General features: G+C 40.6%; 1 protein-coding gene across 2 annotated transcripts in view; it reads right to left on the minus strand.

Annotated features, from left to right (window-relative positions):
- TOM1L1 (target of myb1 like 1 membrane trafficking protein) overlaps positions 1 to 16,134 on the minus strand; it is a 653,197-nt gene that overhangs the window by 600,817 nt on the left and 36,246 nt on the right. The window contains exon 2 of one of the 2 annotated variants that reach the window (XM_078654421.1): positions 3,252 to 3,327. The exons of the other annotated variant lie outside the window; for it this stretch is intronic. The gene's annotated coding sequence lies outside the window, so the exon portion shown is untranslated. The remainder of the gene's footprint in view (positions 1 to 3,251; positions 3,328 to 16,134) is intronic. 2 annotated transcript variants of the gene reach the window in all.

The raw sequence follows: 16,134 nt of genomic DNA on the forward strand, positions 1-16,134 counted from the left end.
AGACAAGATACCACCTCACATGAACTTTGGCATTTGGGACTACAGAAATATGACTTCACTATTATGCACCAACCTGGGAAATATCAAAACCCTGTTGACTATTTTTCATGAGTGCCAGTACAGTGTCATTCTAATGATGGAGCAAGATTTCATACGTACAGAAACTTGCTTGTGCTCAACCCTCTCGAAAAACCTTATAACATACTAACCAACATGTTTTGTTTATTAATATTTGCATATCACAACATTTCTAGTATCTAGGGGAAGCTCGCCTATGTGCTTTTACTAACATTAACTCGAATGTCCTAAAATGGCCACCGAAAACGCGGGAACTGTACTGCGCATGCGTCCGCCACATCTACGTGGTGTGACGTATTACTGCTTTGGAGGGATTTTCTCGCTTCTTCGCACTAGTGTCAGAACTGGCTGCTTCAAACCTCACATGCTCCCGCTTATGCTGCAGCTTGTACTAAACTTGTTTGCCTTACTTAACCATTAATGCAAAAGTAAAAATTAAGTAATGGGGTTAGAGTAGAGATAAGCAGTGTACAGTGCATTCATTTATTTTTGTATTCTAATATGTTTCTTTTTTGATTTTATTGTTAGCTCGTACTTGGGCATGAATACTGACTTATTCTCCATATTGGACAAAACCGCACATGCGCACTCAGACTCCGAAATTGCTGAAGCATTGGCATTGAATGGATGCCAACACACTTCTTACCCACGATGTTCCTGGGAACCTGCTCTACTGGCCTCAAAAGAGGAAGCAAGAAGACTCAAATAAATACTAAGGGCTAGATGTAGGTAAATCTCATTTACCGATTCATAAATACCGAATTTTACCGATTCGGTATTTCTGAATCGGTAAATGAGATGTAGGTAAAAAATCTGTATTTTTTACCGAATCGGTAAGATTCGGTATTTACCGATTCGGTAAATACCGAATCCGTATTTGCTATTGAATCCTATGGGCCTTGAAGCCCATAGGATTCAATAGCAAATACAGATTCGGTATTCACCGAATCGGTAAGAATACCGAATTGCTAAGGGGGACAGGGTGTCACTTTGACACCCTGTTGCACCCCTGTAACTGGCGTTTGTGCCATGTGGCACACATACATCTCCATAGCCCTTTACCGGTCGGAAACGGCCGAAAATCGGTATTTTCTGCCGATTCCGACTGGTAAAGGGCTACCTACATCTGGCCCTATGTATATAATTTGTATGCCAATATTGTTGGGCGGAATAAAGTCATGGGAAATTAAATTGTGGGTGGAGACTTAATCAATAACAGTCGATTGAGATGATCTCATCTTGATATGGTGTGATGACCTCTCCTCGTCTTACTGACCAATCACTGAAGGGGAACACATAGATCTGCAACATTAGGGGTGGTACATTGCCCTGGAAAATGGTATAACTAAGGTAGGCTTAGCTAGATAGATTGTCCGACTTGTCCGAATAGCTGACCTGTCACTGACCCAATGCACTCAATAGGCAATCGAGAGCAGAGGTGCTGGCAGAGCACTCAGTCAGAAGAATCGATTACCCACTCAGGATACTAATTGGCTTTCCTAAAGAGAGGGGTGTGATGCTGGGGTTGCACTTAGAGGAGGTCACCTGTCCTGATCTGCACCTGTCTTGTCCCGAGGGCACCCGATTAGTCGGGAGCCTGGCCCTAATCTTTTGCCCAGCCCGTGACCAGGATTGGTCATTGCACCATTCTAGGTAAATATAATCCATGTGGTATGTCCTTGTGCTATTTCCCTTTCTCACCCTTCCCAGGTACCAATGTTTAAAGGTGTTACTGTGATTTCTTACAAACTTTATGTCCTACAGGTTATACTCTTGCTTGTAAAATTCATAGTCATGAAATTGTGGCTTTTTCATTTTTGCCTCAGAAAATCTTTCATAGATACATTTTTAAAACTTCTTCGCGAGTCTGTGGTTTAATACAGGAAAGGTAAATGTGTTTAAAAACTGCCTGTTTAAAAACGAACTCCCTTTTCGATCCCCAGGACTTATAGTAAGGGTGACAAGGATTGGTAAGTCATGGTTTACAGGTATAAGCCCTGAAAGGACTCAAAGTACTGATGGGGGTGATTAAAATTGGTAATTAGTTAGGCAGGACTACTAGTTCAAAGTGTGAATGTTATATGGGCCCAGGTGAGTATGGTAAATTTGAGCTAGTTGGTCCCTGCGCGCTCTATCACTACCATTCCAAAGCAGCTGAAGCATATCTATATATTAACTTCATCATAGAGTCCAGTACACTTGCTGCTATTTCATTGGAACAAATCATTACTGCCATGAGCAGAGAGAGTGGCATGCTAATAATTAAATACATTATTGCACGTCAATCCTGCGAACAGCACACTCGAACTCTTACAACAGAGTATATAGAAATGTAAAAATGTGAAAGATTAACTGTTGCGCATTCCTCAAGAAGGCATTGTCTTATTAGGTTTGAGAATTCTCATACCGGAGAGTCTGCGGTAATAAGCATTTGAAGTTGCACATGAAGGACATCATGGCATTGTTGTCACTAAGCAAGCCCCCCTAGACCGTGCCTGGTTTCCTCATCTTGACAAAATAGTTGAAAGGCAATTAAAGACTTGTCATTTGTGCAACTGCTTATCTCCCAAAACAACAAAGCATCCATTGAAAATGTCTGATCTTCCAAAGCGTGTGTAGGAGAGAATCGCTGTTGACTTTTTTGGGCCCCTTGACAAGTCTGATAACGGCCCACCTTTCAACAGTCGAGAATTCAGAGACTTTCTTAATCATCTCGATGTTAAGCAACAGAAAAGCTCACCTTTTTAGCCATAATCAAATGGCTTTGTTAAGAGTTTAAGAGCACACTCAAGCATACCGTTCAGCATGTTGCACTGGAGAAACTTGATCTCAAATCAGCTGTTCATTCTGGTCTACGTGCCTACTGATCGACTCCCCATTCAACAACAGGTGAAAGTCCTGCCACCCTGATGTTCGGAAGAGCCATGACGATCAAGTTGCCACAATGGAGTAATAAAAGATCAACAAATGATGGTAAACTTCGTCAAACAGATTTCTGTCACAAGCACAAGATGAAAATCTACGCAGACAAAGGATGATATGCTAAGAACACTATGTTTACAGAATGAGATTGAGTCCTAGTAAGACAAAAGAGAAAATGCAAGTCTGATGCTCCATTTGATTCTGAAACCTTTAAAGTTGTGACTTGTAAAGGACATATGGTGAATGCTCACCTCCCTAAAATTTCCATTACGCAAGATTCTCCACATTTCAAGCTTCTGTCTCATGTTTACAGAAGGAGACCAAGTCCTAGTAAGACAAAAGAGAAAACGCAAGTTTGAAGCTCCATTTGATTCTGAAACCGTTAAAGTTGTGACTTGTAAAGGAAATATGGTGACTGCTCACCTCCCTGAAAATTCCATTACGCAAGACTCTCCAAATTTCAAGCATCTGTCTCATCATTGACTAACTCCATATTCAGAAATGAGCCTGTTTCAATGGAAGATTCTGAGAGCTCACTGGCTGCTCTTGTCTCTATATCACCAGTGCCAATCATGGAGACTTCTCCTATCTCTTCACAGCCTCATAGGACACTTTCTGGGTGACTGAGTCTAGCTCCACGATGACTTATTGAAGAGTTGTGATGTATATATGTGATATTTGTACTTTTTATGTAAACAAGGTGGAGATGTAGTGTCTTGTGAGTTAAAGAAGCCAGGACCCCTTTGGCTCCCAAAAAACTCCGTAAAACTGTGACTTAAGTATTCTGGTGTGGTTCATAGACTTCATGATTTAGAATGTTAAGTTCACAGTTGCACACTGAGGAATACAGATGTGCAATACCAAGGCTTTGTGTGTGGCGTAATCATTTACATGTACCGCAGCCGGGGAGGACGATACAATGATGATGATCCATGTTGTTCAGGGTCAAGGTAAATGGAACCGTGTTGGGATTAAATCTTCTAGAGATGCATAACATTCTGTATTGACATTGTCTCTCTGAATCAATTTGTGTGGCTCCATTGTCATATTCTTTATATGCCTGTTACATTTTTACTGTATCTTTCACTTTCTGAGCACTTTTGAGCACCGAGCACTGTGGATAAAAGCAGTAAATAATTTTACATACCTGCAAAGAGGGAGATTCCCTGTAAGTTTCCAGACCTCTCACCACAATACAAAGTTTAATAATATAAAAAAAATATTTTCCTTCAAGATGGAGATTGCCTTGTCCACATTGCTTGAATCTAGGTCCCACTTCTCAAACAGCTCATCAGCAAAGGCTCTAAAATGAAGGGGCAAAGCTACCTGCCCCTCTGAGGCTGGTGGGAGCCCATTAGCACCCAGAAGGGCAAAAGAAGATGCCAATTGAGAAGAGAAAGTGGTGCTGAAAGTCTCAATTATACTCAGAACCTTCCTGCCTTCAAACCCCATTCCAACCCATTCTAAATCCAGTGATGTGTACTCTTCAAAAAGCAACTTCTCTAAAATCTTTTGGTTGAAGGAAGTGCAGTGGAAGAAGCAAGCCCTTGAACAACAAAGTTAGGATGTCTTCCAAGCCTTTGAAAATTGCTGCACCAAAGGATGAAAATAAGGAAATATTCTTTGAAGAGAAAATGACCGGAGGAGAGTTAATGAAGCATTAGAAGCCATGCAAATGAAGCCCAATACCTCTTCTATCAGCAAAGAAATCAATCGACGTGAGCTGCAACCATAGATTGACAAACAAAAGATTAAATATCCCTGAAGAGATTTGAGAAAGTTGTGTAGCTTATTGATTAGTTCCTGCTCTTAAACTTCGCTGCACAATGCAACAAACAAATAATCAGTAACAGTCTAACTCTCATAGTTAGTTAGCCTGCACAGTGTACTGTCACAATTTTAGCTTTAGAGCTGTAATAGTGGCCTGGATTTTTGGATGAAATAATTGTCTGAGCATGCATTTTAACTGTGTCTCTAGAGAAGAATTTGAGAATCATGAGGGCAGTACTGAGAAATTAACCTAGTCAGAGGACACTTGTGTGGACAATGCACTGAAATCACTGAGTGGCCGTATTGAAGCAAACCGTGTCAAAAACCTCTTTAACACTTGTTGGTCCCTGCAGGTCACATCCTGAGTAATTGCTTAGCAGATTTACATCAAAACATGTTTAATACTAAGGTGAAAGAGGCCAATGATGAGTATATCAATGCAAAGATTTTAAAAATGCTCATTTGGAACGCAGGTGCATATTTCTAATAATGTTTATAAAGTAGAACTGCATTAATGCTACATTGACACATATGACATACCCACGCACATTTGCAGAGAACAGCATGCCTACTGATATTCATAAACACACAGGCCAATCGACCTACACGTATTTATATACACAGCCCACCAGAAATGCAGACACTCACAGGCATGGGGTATTCTGCAAGAAATATTGTGAGTCGCAAACATTATATCAAAAATATTGTGATGGCTAAAATATTGTCGGACAGAACATAGAAGGCAAGAATTTTTTTAATGTTTTTACTATGTTGTTTCTAGTTAGTTTTACATAATCTAGTTTTACAATCATTTAATTGAGTTATATTTGTTTTGTGTTATAAGTTGCTGTAATTTTAATGTTAAGAAGGTTTGATTTTTATTTGGCAATACATTTGAAGTTTTTTTTTCCTATGTCACTTTTTCCAGGTTTTTGGATTTGTTGGGGAATAGGGTGGAAAATATTTTAAATATTTATTTTTTAATTGACTAGAATGTCGTTTTCATAATAATTTGTTAATTAGATAATTATGTACATTTTGTAATTACTTAATAGATAACTTTAACAATATTGTAATACCATTTGTACTCAATTACATATATTAGCTGAATTATGTTTACTTTTTTGTTTAATAATTCATTTCATATTTATTTTTACACTGTTGTGTATTATTTTTACTTAGTAATTTAATTTGTTTTTGTGGTTGTTTGAATATTATTGAAATAAGTTGGGAAGTATATAAATTTATAATTTAAATATTTTATTTGATTTAATTATAGTTTCTAATTTTATAAGCTTTTTGTGATTTTCCTTTCTGCTATATCTTTTATTATATATATGTGATTTATATTTATATTGTATTAATTAAGGATAGTAAAGACTTAATCTAAGCTTTCTAAAATTGTATATTTTCTGTACAGTTGCTGATGCTTGAGTTGGAATACTAGACCTTTCGCCTCCAAAATCCAAAACTTTCCCTACTGTTGCTTATGTTGGCGGCGTATTATTAAATCTAACCCCTCCAAAGTCTTACACTTTTCTTACTGTTGCTCGGGTTGGAATGGGAATAGTAAATCTGACCCATTGAAAGTCCAACACTTTTTCTTCTGTTGCTCAGATTCTAGTGGGATAGTGAATTTTACGTCCTCAGGCGTAATTCTTTTCTTTTTTTTGCTTTAACTTAAAAAATGTGTTTATTGTAAAAAAAAAAAATTAAATATGTATTTTGTTGATGTTTTAAATTAAATATTGAATGCATATGGAATTGGTTATATTTAGTATTTGATCTTTCAATTAGTTGTATTCATATTTTATGATAAATGTGTACATAATTTTATTTTTAAAATATTATGTTTACTATTTTTGCACTAATTTGAAAGTATAATTTGTATTATAAGTATGTAGTACAAACTCAATATACTTTGACAATATTGTGGTCTTCTATATTTTTGCAGTCAATATGTTAAGACTTTACATACAAAGGGCCTCATTTATGAGGCCCCTTGCACCATCGGAATGTCACTTTTTGTGACGTTCCGTGGCACAGGAACCTGCCCCATATTTATGAGGATGCACTAAACCTCTTTTTTTGGCTTAATGCTGCCTCGTAAATATTCTTACCTTTCACACCGTTTTCTAAGTTAAAGGGGCATGCAATAAGTGTTGCTGTGGGCGTTCCCAGCAACATCAAGGCAATTTGACATTGCCCCAGATTTGTGAGAAATCGATAATATGAGGCAGCCTCAAAAAGGTATGCCTCCCCAGAATAGGGGTAAGGGAGGCACAGCGAGTAGAAATATATTTATTTCTCCTCGTTTTTCTTTTTTCTATGTGTGTTGCATTCTGCATTCTGCAGCACACATAGAAAAAAGGAAAAAGCCTCTTGTGATTGATTTTGTGCAGGACGGTGTCCATTCCTGCACAAAAACAATAATCCCCTCAACACAGGCACCCTAGCACCGTGGTGCAAAGGTGCCTGCGTTGGCGCACAGCAAATTATGGTGCGCCGGCGACGGGCAAAAGGGACAGGAATGCGCTGTGTCTCATAGATACGGCACATTCCTGCCCTTTTCTTTTGCTGTAGGGCAGCACAGCAGGAAGGCCTGCTGGTCTGCCCCACGGCAAAAACACATACATGAGGCCCACAGAATATAAAGTCAATAATTGTGTCCTAAATATTTTTAGTGAAAGTTTTTTCACTGATACTTTTGTTATTTTTTGAACAGACGGAGACAAAAAGAGAGCTATGTTATTTTATTTATTTATTTATTTATGTTGCTCTTAAGCCTTCTAAATACTCTAAATGTGAGTGGGAAGGAGGAGATGAGAGATAATAAGACAGGTGCCTTGTGAATGGATTGAACCTCTCCGAATCAGAGCAGTAGTTAGTGGCAAAGCTAAGTTGTCTAATGTGCCGGTAGAGAAGGGAGGGTGTAGGCGGGAGCAGGCAAATGGAGGAGTAATACATTTTGGAAAAGGGGTCACACAGTGAATGGATTTCTGGGATGACAGAAATTTAGGAATAATGGATTCTTCACAGGGCCGGACTGTCAATTCCGGGCACCGGGCAATACCCCGGTCGGCTGGGTGGGGTGGGGGCCGGTTTTATGATAGGGGGCCGGTTCTCTTGATTGGGGCCGATTTGGGCATGTCAAACCGACCGTACAAAGTAAAATTAAACATAACATTGGATTAAGAACAACCCTTCGTGACGTGACATGAGCCGGCCGATTTCAATTTAATTTAGGAAGCAGCAGGCAGCCTACTATACCGGACTCGTAATTGATTTAATAAAAACACCTCACCATGTGATCATTGATGATGAGTGACGTAGACGCAGTGAGCAGATGTCACCTCCTCCGCGTCTGCGCGCTGTGGCTTTAGTTAGTTGTGGGGTCTGCTGCCTGTGATGCTCATGCGCATTTGGCTCGCGCTATAAAAAGTGCACCCAGCGTGACTCCGAGGTCGCGGAGGCGAGGTAGGCAGGACATCTCAGAGGCCAGGGAGGGACTGGTAAAGAGCGAGGCACCCTCTAATTGTATGCCTCCTATTTGGACTGCTGCCCGCAGGTGAGTCTATTTACGACTGGACCGGATACCGTCCAGACATTTTAATCGCATGCAATCCTTAAATCCTCCTGTTCTGCCTCCTGGCCTGATCTGATTCATACACGGTGGTGGCCGGGGCCCTTGCACCTTAGGCCCCTTTTGATTTAATTGTCTGTTGAGAGTCGCAACCAGGCGCCAATGGTTGCTAATGCCACTGTGCACTGTCTGTCGCGACCGGGGCGGGCCGGTCAGAACTTGAAGTTGAATTATCATGGCTGCGAGCTCATATTATTCAAATACTGCGCGCTGGCTCTATCTTTCTGTCGAAGTTAAGTAAGAAGGGTGCATTGTGCAGGCCCAGGGCATTGTAACGTGACAGATTGGAGGGTTTAAAGAGAGTGAATTGTGTAGCAGTTATCAAGCTCTATTAACTGATAATTAACTCCTTAGTATTCAATGCATACAATAAGCAGGGCTTTACGCTTTTGGTCTCCTACGCCCAACAAGTTTAACTCCTCCATATTCAACATTTAACATTTTGTCTAAACATATATATGATGCGTGGAATAACAGAAGCCACATTAGGTGATAGATAGCTTCATAACTTGTTTGCTTCTCGTGATAAATGCTCATTCAAATACTAGGCTCCTCTGCGCTAGTAACTCGGTTTCAAAATCTAATGTACCATCACTAGCACGCTGCAAATAGTGAAAACAACTTTTATGCAGGGGCACCATGTTCATCTTTCAAAAGCACCTGATGCCCCGTACATTGACCCAGCAAATTCCAGGCATCAATAAAAATGACAACTCCGGTGATTAATGTTCTTCCTGGAGAAAGACTGGAGCTTTGTCGAGTAGAAGTTTTGAATCCTCACAGTGCAGAGGGTTAATGTGCCTGCTGCATGTAAATTGCAAGGAAAATAATAGATCCATATATTTTTTGCCCAGTCTTTCGTTGTCCTAATTTTGCAAAAGGGATTCATTTGAGGAGAAATCAAATCTTATTTTTAAATAAACAATTGTATTACATTTAAATTAAATAAAATTCTGAATTTGTGCTTAAACTACACTGCCTACCAGCAAGGACGACCTGTGACACCTACTCCTTGTAGGCCTCTATCGTATGTAACCTTTCCTGTATACTGATTTGCACAGTGCTGATTGTCTCTGTGCAATGCATGTGTGATGTAAAGTATTCTGACATCTTAAAATCGTATGTGAGGCGCTATAAAACTAAACTAATCTAAGAGACAGTGGTTATGGAAACTTGGCCAGGGGCATTGTCAAATGGTGGTAATGAGGTAATCCATGGCAGAGGTGGTCATTGGGGGGCGCCAACAAACATTGTCGCACAGGACGCCACCAGTGCTAAAGCCAGCCCTGCTTTTATGGATGCTTTCACCCGACGCGTTGACAACATATACATTAAAGGCGGGCTGGTTTTGTTGTCAAATATTGTTAAGGAAAATGTGCTCTTACCCTTTCCCATGTTGGCTGCTCTATAGAGACGGATGCCGGTGTGATCTGGGACTACAGTCCTTATATACAGCAGGCTGGAGCTAGTCTGTGACCTCAACAAAAGCAGCTGGTATTGCCTTTGTTTAGAGGTAAGGATTGGAGCTTCGGCAGAAGGAGCAGGTTATGTTGGCAGGGCCGCCTCGCCATTACATAGAATTATCCCGTCTTCCAGCAGCACTTGCACTTGACATCGGCACGCTAACATTGAAAATTACTGTTAATTTTTACCTTGCTGTAGTGTAATGACGCTCACGTGCACATGATTTACATACTAATCGGCGAAGATGTGATAGGTATTTTAATGTGTGGGGGTGTTCCTTCTTGTTTCCGCCTGCATCAGAAGAAAAATTGCAACTGGTGGCGGGGGGAGACGAGCCTCTGAAATTACAGTGCACTGCGGTTAAACGTCTGGGAAACCTAAATGAATTAAAGCTGCTTGAATAAATGCAAAAACATGATTTGTTTGGTTTACCATTATGCAGTCAGTTCTTCCACTGAGCTCTTCCACTGTGAGAGAGTGGACACGTTTCTCAGGCCCAGCCCACAAACTCGATCTAAGCAAAGTTTTTAATCAACGCCTCCATCTAATTAAACAACAGTATTGGAATTAGCATGTAGATATTCCCTTTACTAGAAACAAGTTTTGCACAGATGTGACACTCCTCGTTTTATGACCTGTCCTCCTGAATTACTGAACCTGGGAAAGTAAAAGGGGTCTAAGGGGCAAGGGCCTAGGCCCCGGGCCGGGAGTCGGACAGGACCCGGTCCGGTCCCAGATCTCAGATGGGGTGATGGATAAGTTTGCGCTAACGCCCGTGAATATTTGCACGTACTACCTGAATTCAGTTGTGCCACAGTCTACTCTACAACAGTGGGTCATTGAGGATGGGAAACAGAGTCGAAGGAAGAGGAAACAAGAGGAAGAAGTGAGAGAAGGAATGGACTAAAGTAATGCGGTGAAAGGAAGGAGGAACAAGGGTAAGGGAGGGAGGAATGAGAGAGCATTAACCAGGATAGGAATTAAGTAAAGAATCTTAGGTGATCATGGAGAAATGGTAGGGAAGAGTGAAAGGGAAAAGAAAGGAACACAATGGAATGGAATGAGAGGGGAGAATATATTTAGAAAATCAGTTAGAAAAAGGGAGAGACAAGGCGGATAAGAACTGAAAGGATAAGAGAGCAGAGGAAAAACAGAGGAAAATCAAATGGCAAAGGTTTCAAGAATGGAGAATTTGACATCTGAGCAAAAAGCGTAGAAGGCAGGATTAGGAAAAAAAATAGCAAGGGAAAGAAAGGTAACTGGGAGAATGCCCTCCTTTCTGAGAAAGAACACGTTTTAAAAAAAAAGCATGATAAACAGCTAGATGAAGATTTTTGAATATGGCTGAAAGTACTTGAACAGGAGTGAATGTGAAGAAGCCAGGGCATCTCGTAGATAGGAAATGTGTATAATAGCCAAAGTACTGGAGTCAGAACATCCTATTATATCTGAGCTAAACTTGCAGTTGCAGTTTAGGGAGCTAGTGGTCTTGTTGTAACTGGTGCTCTTCAGTGAGACACTAGATGCCACCCCCAGTGTTTTTATTAAAAAACAGAAAATAAGTTGTATACTTTCTAACGCATGCAATCAGAATAATGGTAATCGGAATAATGGTAATGAAATTGTTCAAAAAATGTCAAATTCATACTATGAAATTCATTTTTCTTTTTCATTTTAGTTCAGTTCGACAACTGTTTATCCACACTGAAGTTGCGACCATAGTTTTTTTTAACATCTCATTGTACAAGTTCATGACATTTAAAACAACAGCCAACACATGTTTCGTAAAAGTATAAAACCGCTTTCTCAGGGCTCTTTCTCTCAATTTGGAAAAGTTACTCTTTCCATCTAGTTATCACATATTGTGTTCCAAATTAAAAGTATCAATGTATCTTGATAGGACGGTTTATTCTGTTTTATTTATTCGTTAAGTGCTTTTCTTGCCCAGCATTTATTACAATACCTCTTTCTTCCCAATACACGCACCAGATTTACTTCACTTGGTACTGCCTGTGCTTATTCTCCACCAAATAGAAGCAGTCTTTACTGTATCATACCTGAAATATAACATGAGTTCCTTCTGACCTGCAGCATGCCTGCTGTTTTTTTTACCCCACTACTTACTAGTATGCATCGTAGCTTGCTGACTATACAGTTGTACGTGACCTGTTTGGCTACCCAAGGCCATCTCAGCCTAGTGCCTGTGCAAGTGCATTCTTGCCTGTCCATGATGCGCCTCTTTCCATAGCTTAACACAGAGTCAATTAAAGCTGTCTCTAGGCCAGACTTAAATAAGAAACGCAGATGTGCCTGTGTTGTTGGAAGCCTGTCCACGTTTCTACCAAGCACATAGCTTTTTCTGATTTCCTTAGAAACCAGTCATCGTCTTTTCAAGGAGCACAATGGAGGACATGGTTTTTCCTAGACTGTAAACAAAGCAATCCCCTCTTGCAAACCAGACCTGTTCTACGATTGGTTGGTTTGATGGTCTTTGGTAGTAGGGGTTTCGCATGGCCCCAGCTCGAAACCCTCACAGTGCGAACTCAATGTGCGCCCTTTCCGCTTCTGATAATGAGTTCACTGATGGTGTAATGAACATGGAGGATTTTCCTTGCTTGGCACAAATGTGTGAATAGGCCGTGCGATTATCATATATGATAGTGCACTGTTTGTATTTTGAAACTGCGAGGGCTTTGTCTTGGATATACTGTGATACAGCTGTTGGGCCAAACTCTTACAATGTCATTCGCATACATCTTTGTCCTCTCATCAAAGCTCATCCATCTATCCATTCATCCATCCAGCCATCATATACCCAGGCACTTAAATGGGATTACTCTCCGTAGTCCCCTCCAGGTTCTTTTCAAAAGGCTGCGCACATGTGATGCACATTTAAAGCACATGCCTGTCATAAAGTGTCCTACAAGTTGTCACACAAGTGAATTGTCACATAAGTGGCGTGCCCTTGAGGACAACCTATGCTTCATGTTCATGGTTGGGCTAAATGGTTGATGGGGTCTGTAACTATTTGCTGCTGATACAATGGCAGTGGGATATGCCAATTATAAACTCCTAAAAGTAAATGGACATACGGATCTGCTAATCTGCTTCACATAACACTCAGAATACTTGAAAAGAACTTTAAAGAATATGCATCCGTAAACTCTCTCCTGTGTTAAACATTCAAAATGATACTGGGACTTCATGGGGAGATGCTCTTAAAGGATGATGAGCTGTATCACTAGTCTTCCACAGGCCTCCCCTGTGAAGTGTTTTTTAGATTCGTTATTGTTCATACTGACTGCTGAGACATGGTTAGATAAGTCCTTGCTGGCCTAAGATTTCTCCAAAATAAATGCAGGTTTGATCTGCTTTATTACATCATTTTTGTTGGCTCTTAGGGCTCAGTGCACTTTACCACCGCTAACCAGTGCTAAAGTGCTTGCGCTCTTTCCTTTAAACATGGTATAACTGGCAAATGTAATTTACTTGTTAGTCTTTAAAAATGTGGCTCTACATGTACCCAGGGACTGTAAATTAAATGCTGCTAGTTGGCCTGCAACACTTATTGTGCCACCAACGTAAGTAGCCTATTTAAACATGTGTCAAGGCCAGGCCCTGTCATTGCAGTCTGCCTGTGCAGTTGTAAAACTGCCATTTTGACCTGGCAATTGGAACCTTTTGCCTGGCCTAAAAATATTCCCTTTTACTACATATGTCACTAGGATGTCACCACTAGCGTCAGCCCTAGTAGTGGTTGCAAACTGTTGCGCTTGCTCGCTACACACCATGTGGGGGCTGGTCTCACTTTTACTTTGTTCTCTCTGATTCACTACTTGTGTCTATTTTTGGTGCTCTCTGAAAGAATGTCTATGGGTACATATGACTGGGTGGGTAACCTGGTGCTCTTTAAGGTTATCATCTACTATTTACTATACTTTGAAAGTTGATATAATTGAATATGTAATGAGAAATGTGCTGTAAAATTCACCATGTTGGTCTGTCTTTTTCCAAAATTTTCGTGGGGGGAGAACCCCCCCCCAAATCCCCCTAGTAGCAGTTCGGCTCGCTCGCTGCGCTCGCTCGCTAAGTGCCAGACGGGGGCTGGTTTGGCTACACTTGCCAGGGCTGCTTTCAGTTTCCAGTCCGGCCCTGATTCTTCAAGATGGCAGAGCAAGCCAGAAATAGTCAGATACCCATGTTCATATCCTAACACAGAGGTAGACACACACAGGCATGCATACAGTTGTAAGCAACATATTGTGTTTTATTTGTTTCAGTGGTTGCAATAAGTAACATCATGAATGGTAGTTGTGAATCCTCACAGAAAGTAATCGTGTTTTGGCTTTTGGGTTACGAGCTTCCATGGTACAAGATAGGTTTGGCATTCAGTTAGTACTGATAGTGTTGAATCATCTTTTGTTTTCATAATGGTAACTGCGTTGTAAAACGTAGTTTTCCTTTTAGAATTATTCTGGTGTTTGCAATGATCCAGTTACCATGAACACTTTTTAGTGCTTGAAATTTGGATAACTATTGTGTTTTATATTCATCGGTGCAGACAAATCAAAAGAATACTGAAAAATTGATGCTAAAGATGCTTAAAACAGTAGACTTAAAATCTGAAACTTTGCTAAAAAGTATATCCATTGCACATCGATATTCAAGTAGAATAACGCCTCTGTTCCCATAAGGTAAAATGAGCTGCTACCACCATAGACATAGGCCCTCATTTTGAGTTTTGGTGAAGATCAATGTCCTCTACCCACTGTAAGGAACGTTCCTGCACACCGGGGCCATTTATGTTTACATTTTTGGTGCAAACTTCCGATTTCGGAGTCTATTCTTTAAAAATAAAAATAAACTTTTTCCAAGAGGGTCGAATGAAAATTGTGCCCACGCGGACAACTGACCCACCATTGGTTGCTCTGAAGCCATACAGATTCCCTCCAGGCAGACCAGGATCTCTCAATGTGACAAGTGGCTCAGCACCAGCGAGGTGGAGACTCAGTTATTCTTTGCTCAATGCATCCAGCCCTGGATTAAGAGCTCTTCATTCTGAGATCAAAATACTAATTCGCTCAAACTTCTAGAACCACCTCTTATTCAAGAGGGTCAATAAAAATGTATGCTCCATTCCTCTAATATCCAATAGCATATTGCCCAAACACTCGTCTCATATAGCTTCATGACCATTTTGCAACCATTTCAACCACAACTAAATTCTGCCCTCAATTTCTTTGGGCCTGATTTAGAGTTCGGTGAATAGGTTACTCTGTTGCAAAAGTGATGGGTATCCTGTCCACCACATTGCAAGTGTAACTGAATATAAAGCATCTGGATTACGGTGGACGTTTGTGACAGAGCAACCCATCTGCAAAGCTCCAAATCAGGCCTTAAATCAAGGATCTCACGATATGTGTGCATGAATGCACAAGAACTTTAAATCTAATGCACCTTTCTGTGATGCCAGCCTGCTTTGTTGCTGTGTCATGGACCCACTAATAACAAACGTGCGGTATACAGTTATCAATTACAGCATGACAACATAATTAAAGTATTTCACATCATCACCTCTATTATATGTGTAATTGGGTTACTTATCTTGTTTTTAAAAAAACAGTTTTTACAACTTAAGTGAGTTTGTTGACATCCTGCAATTACAGTTCTCATGGCAAGCGCGTGTGCAGACCGTGTGTGACGAAATAAATACATGTATTGATGTTTATAACTAGTGTGAACAATAATGAAGTCGTCGATACTTCACATTTCAGAAAATAATCATTTTGTTGCCATGTCAACATGTGAAGTATTTTTACAAGAGCAGTTTATTCTGCGAACTGCAATGCTGCCAAGGTTACTTTTGTGTGTGATCTGTTTAAGCTCCCCCTTTCACTTATCATTAAGCAAGGAAGCACCATCTTATAGGGCTTGCTGCCCTTTAATTTAGCTTTTATGAGTTCTAATTTCACATTGTTCTTTTAGCTTGCATTAAGTTACCAGTTGAGACCTTCAGACAGGGGAGCCTGCTGATGTGTCTCAGGGGTTGCTGGACCCCGGTTGGCATTTAAATTTGTTAAGACCTGTTCTACGTGGCTTCGTGCTGCACATCTGCCCATGCCCCTTCTTCACCGACAAAGCGTGTCGGCACCGAAGGCAAGCCCACCTGTGCCTGTCTGCACCCAGTTCACGCTGATCGCCAGTCCCCCTGGCTCTCCCCATCCAGACCTGTGGCCGGGAACAGGGCCGGATTTAAC

Source organism: Lissotriton helveticus, chromosome 7 (assembly GCF_964261635.1).
Source record: "Lissotriton helveticus chromosome 7, aLisHel1.1, whole genome shotgun sequence".
Lineage (NCBI taxonomy): Eukaryota > Metazoa > Chordata > Amphibia > Caudata > Salamandridae > Lissotriton > Lissotriton helveticus.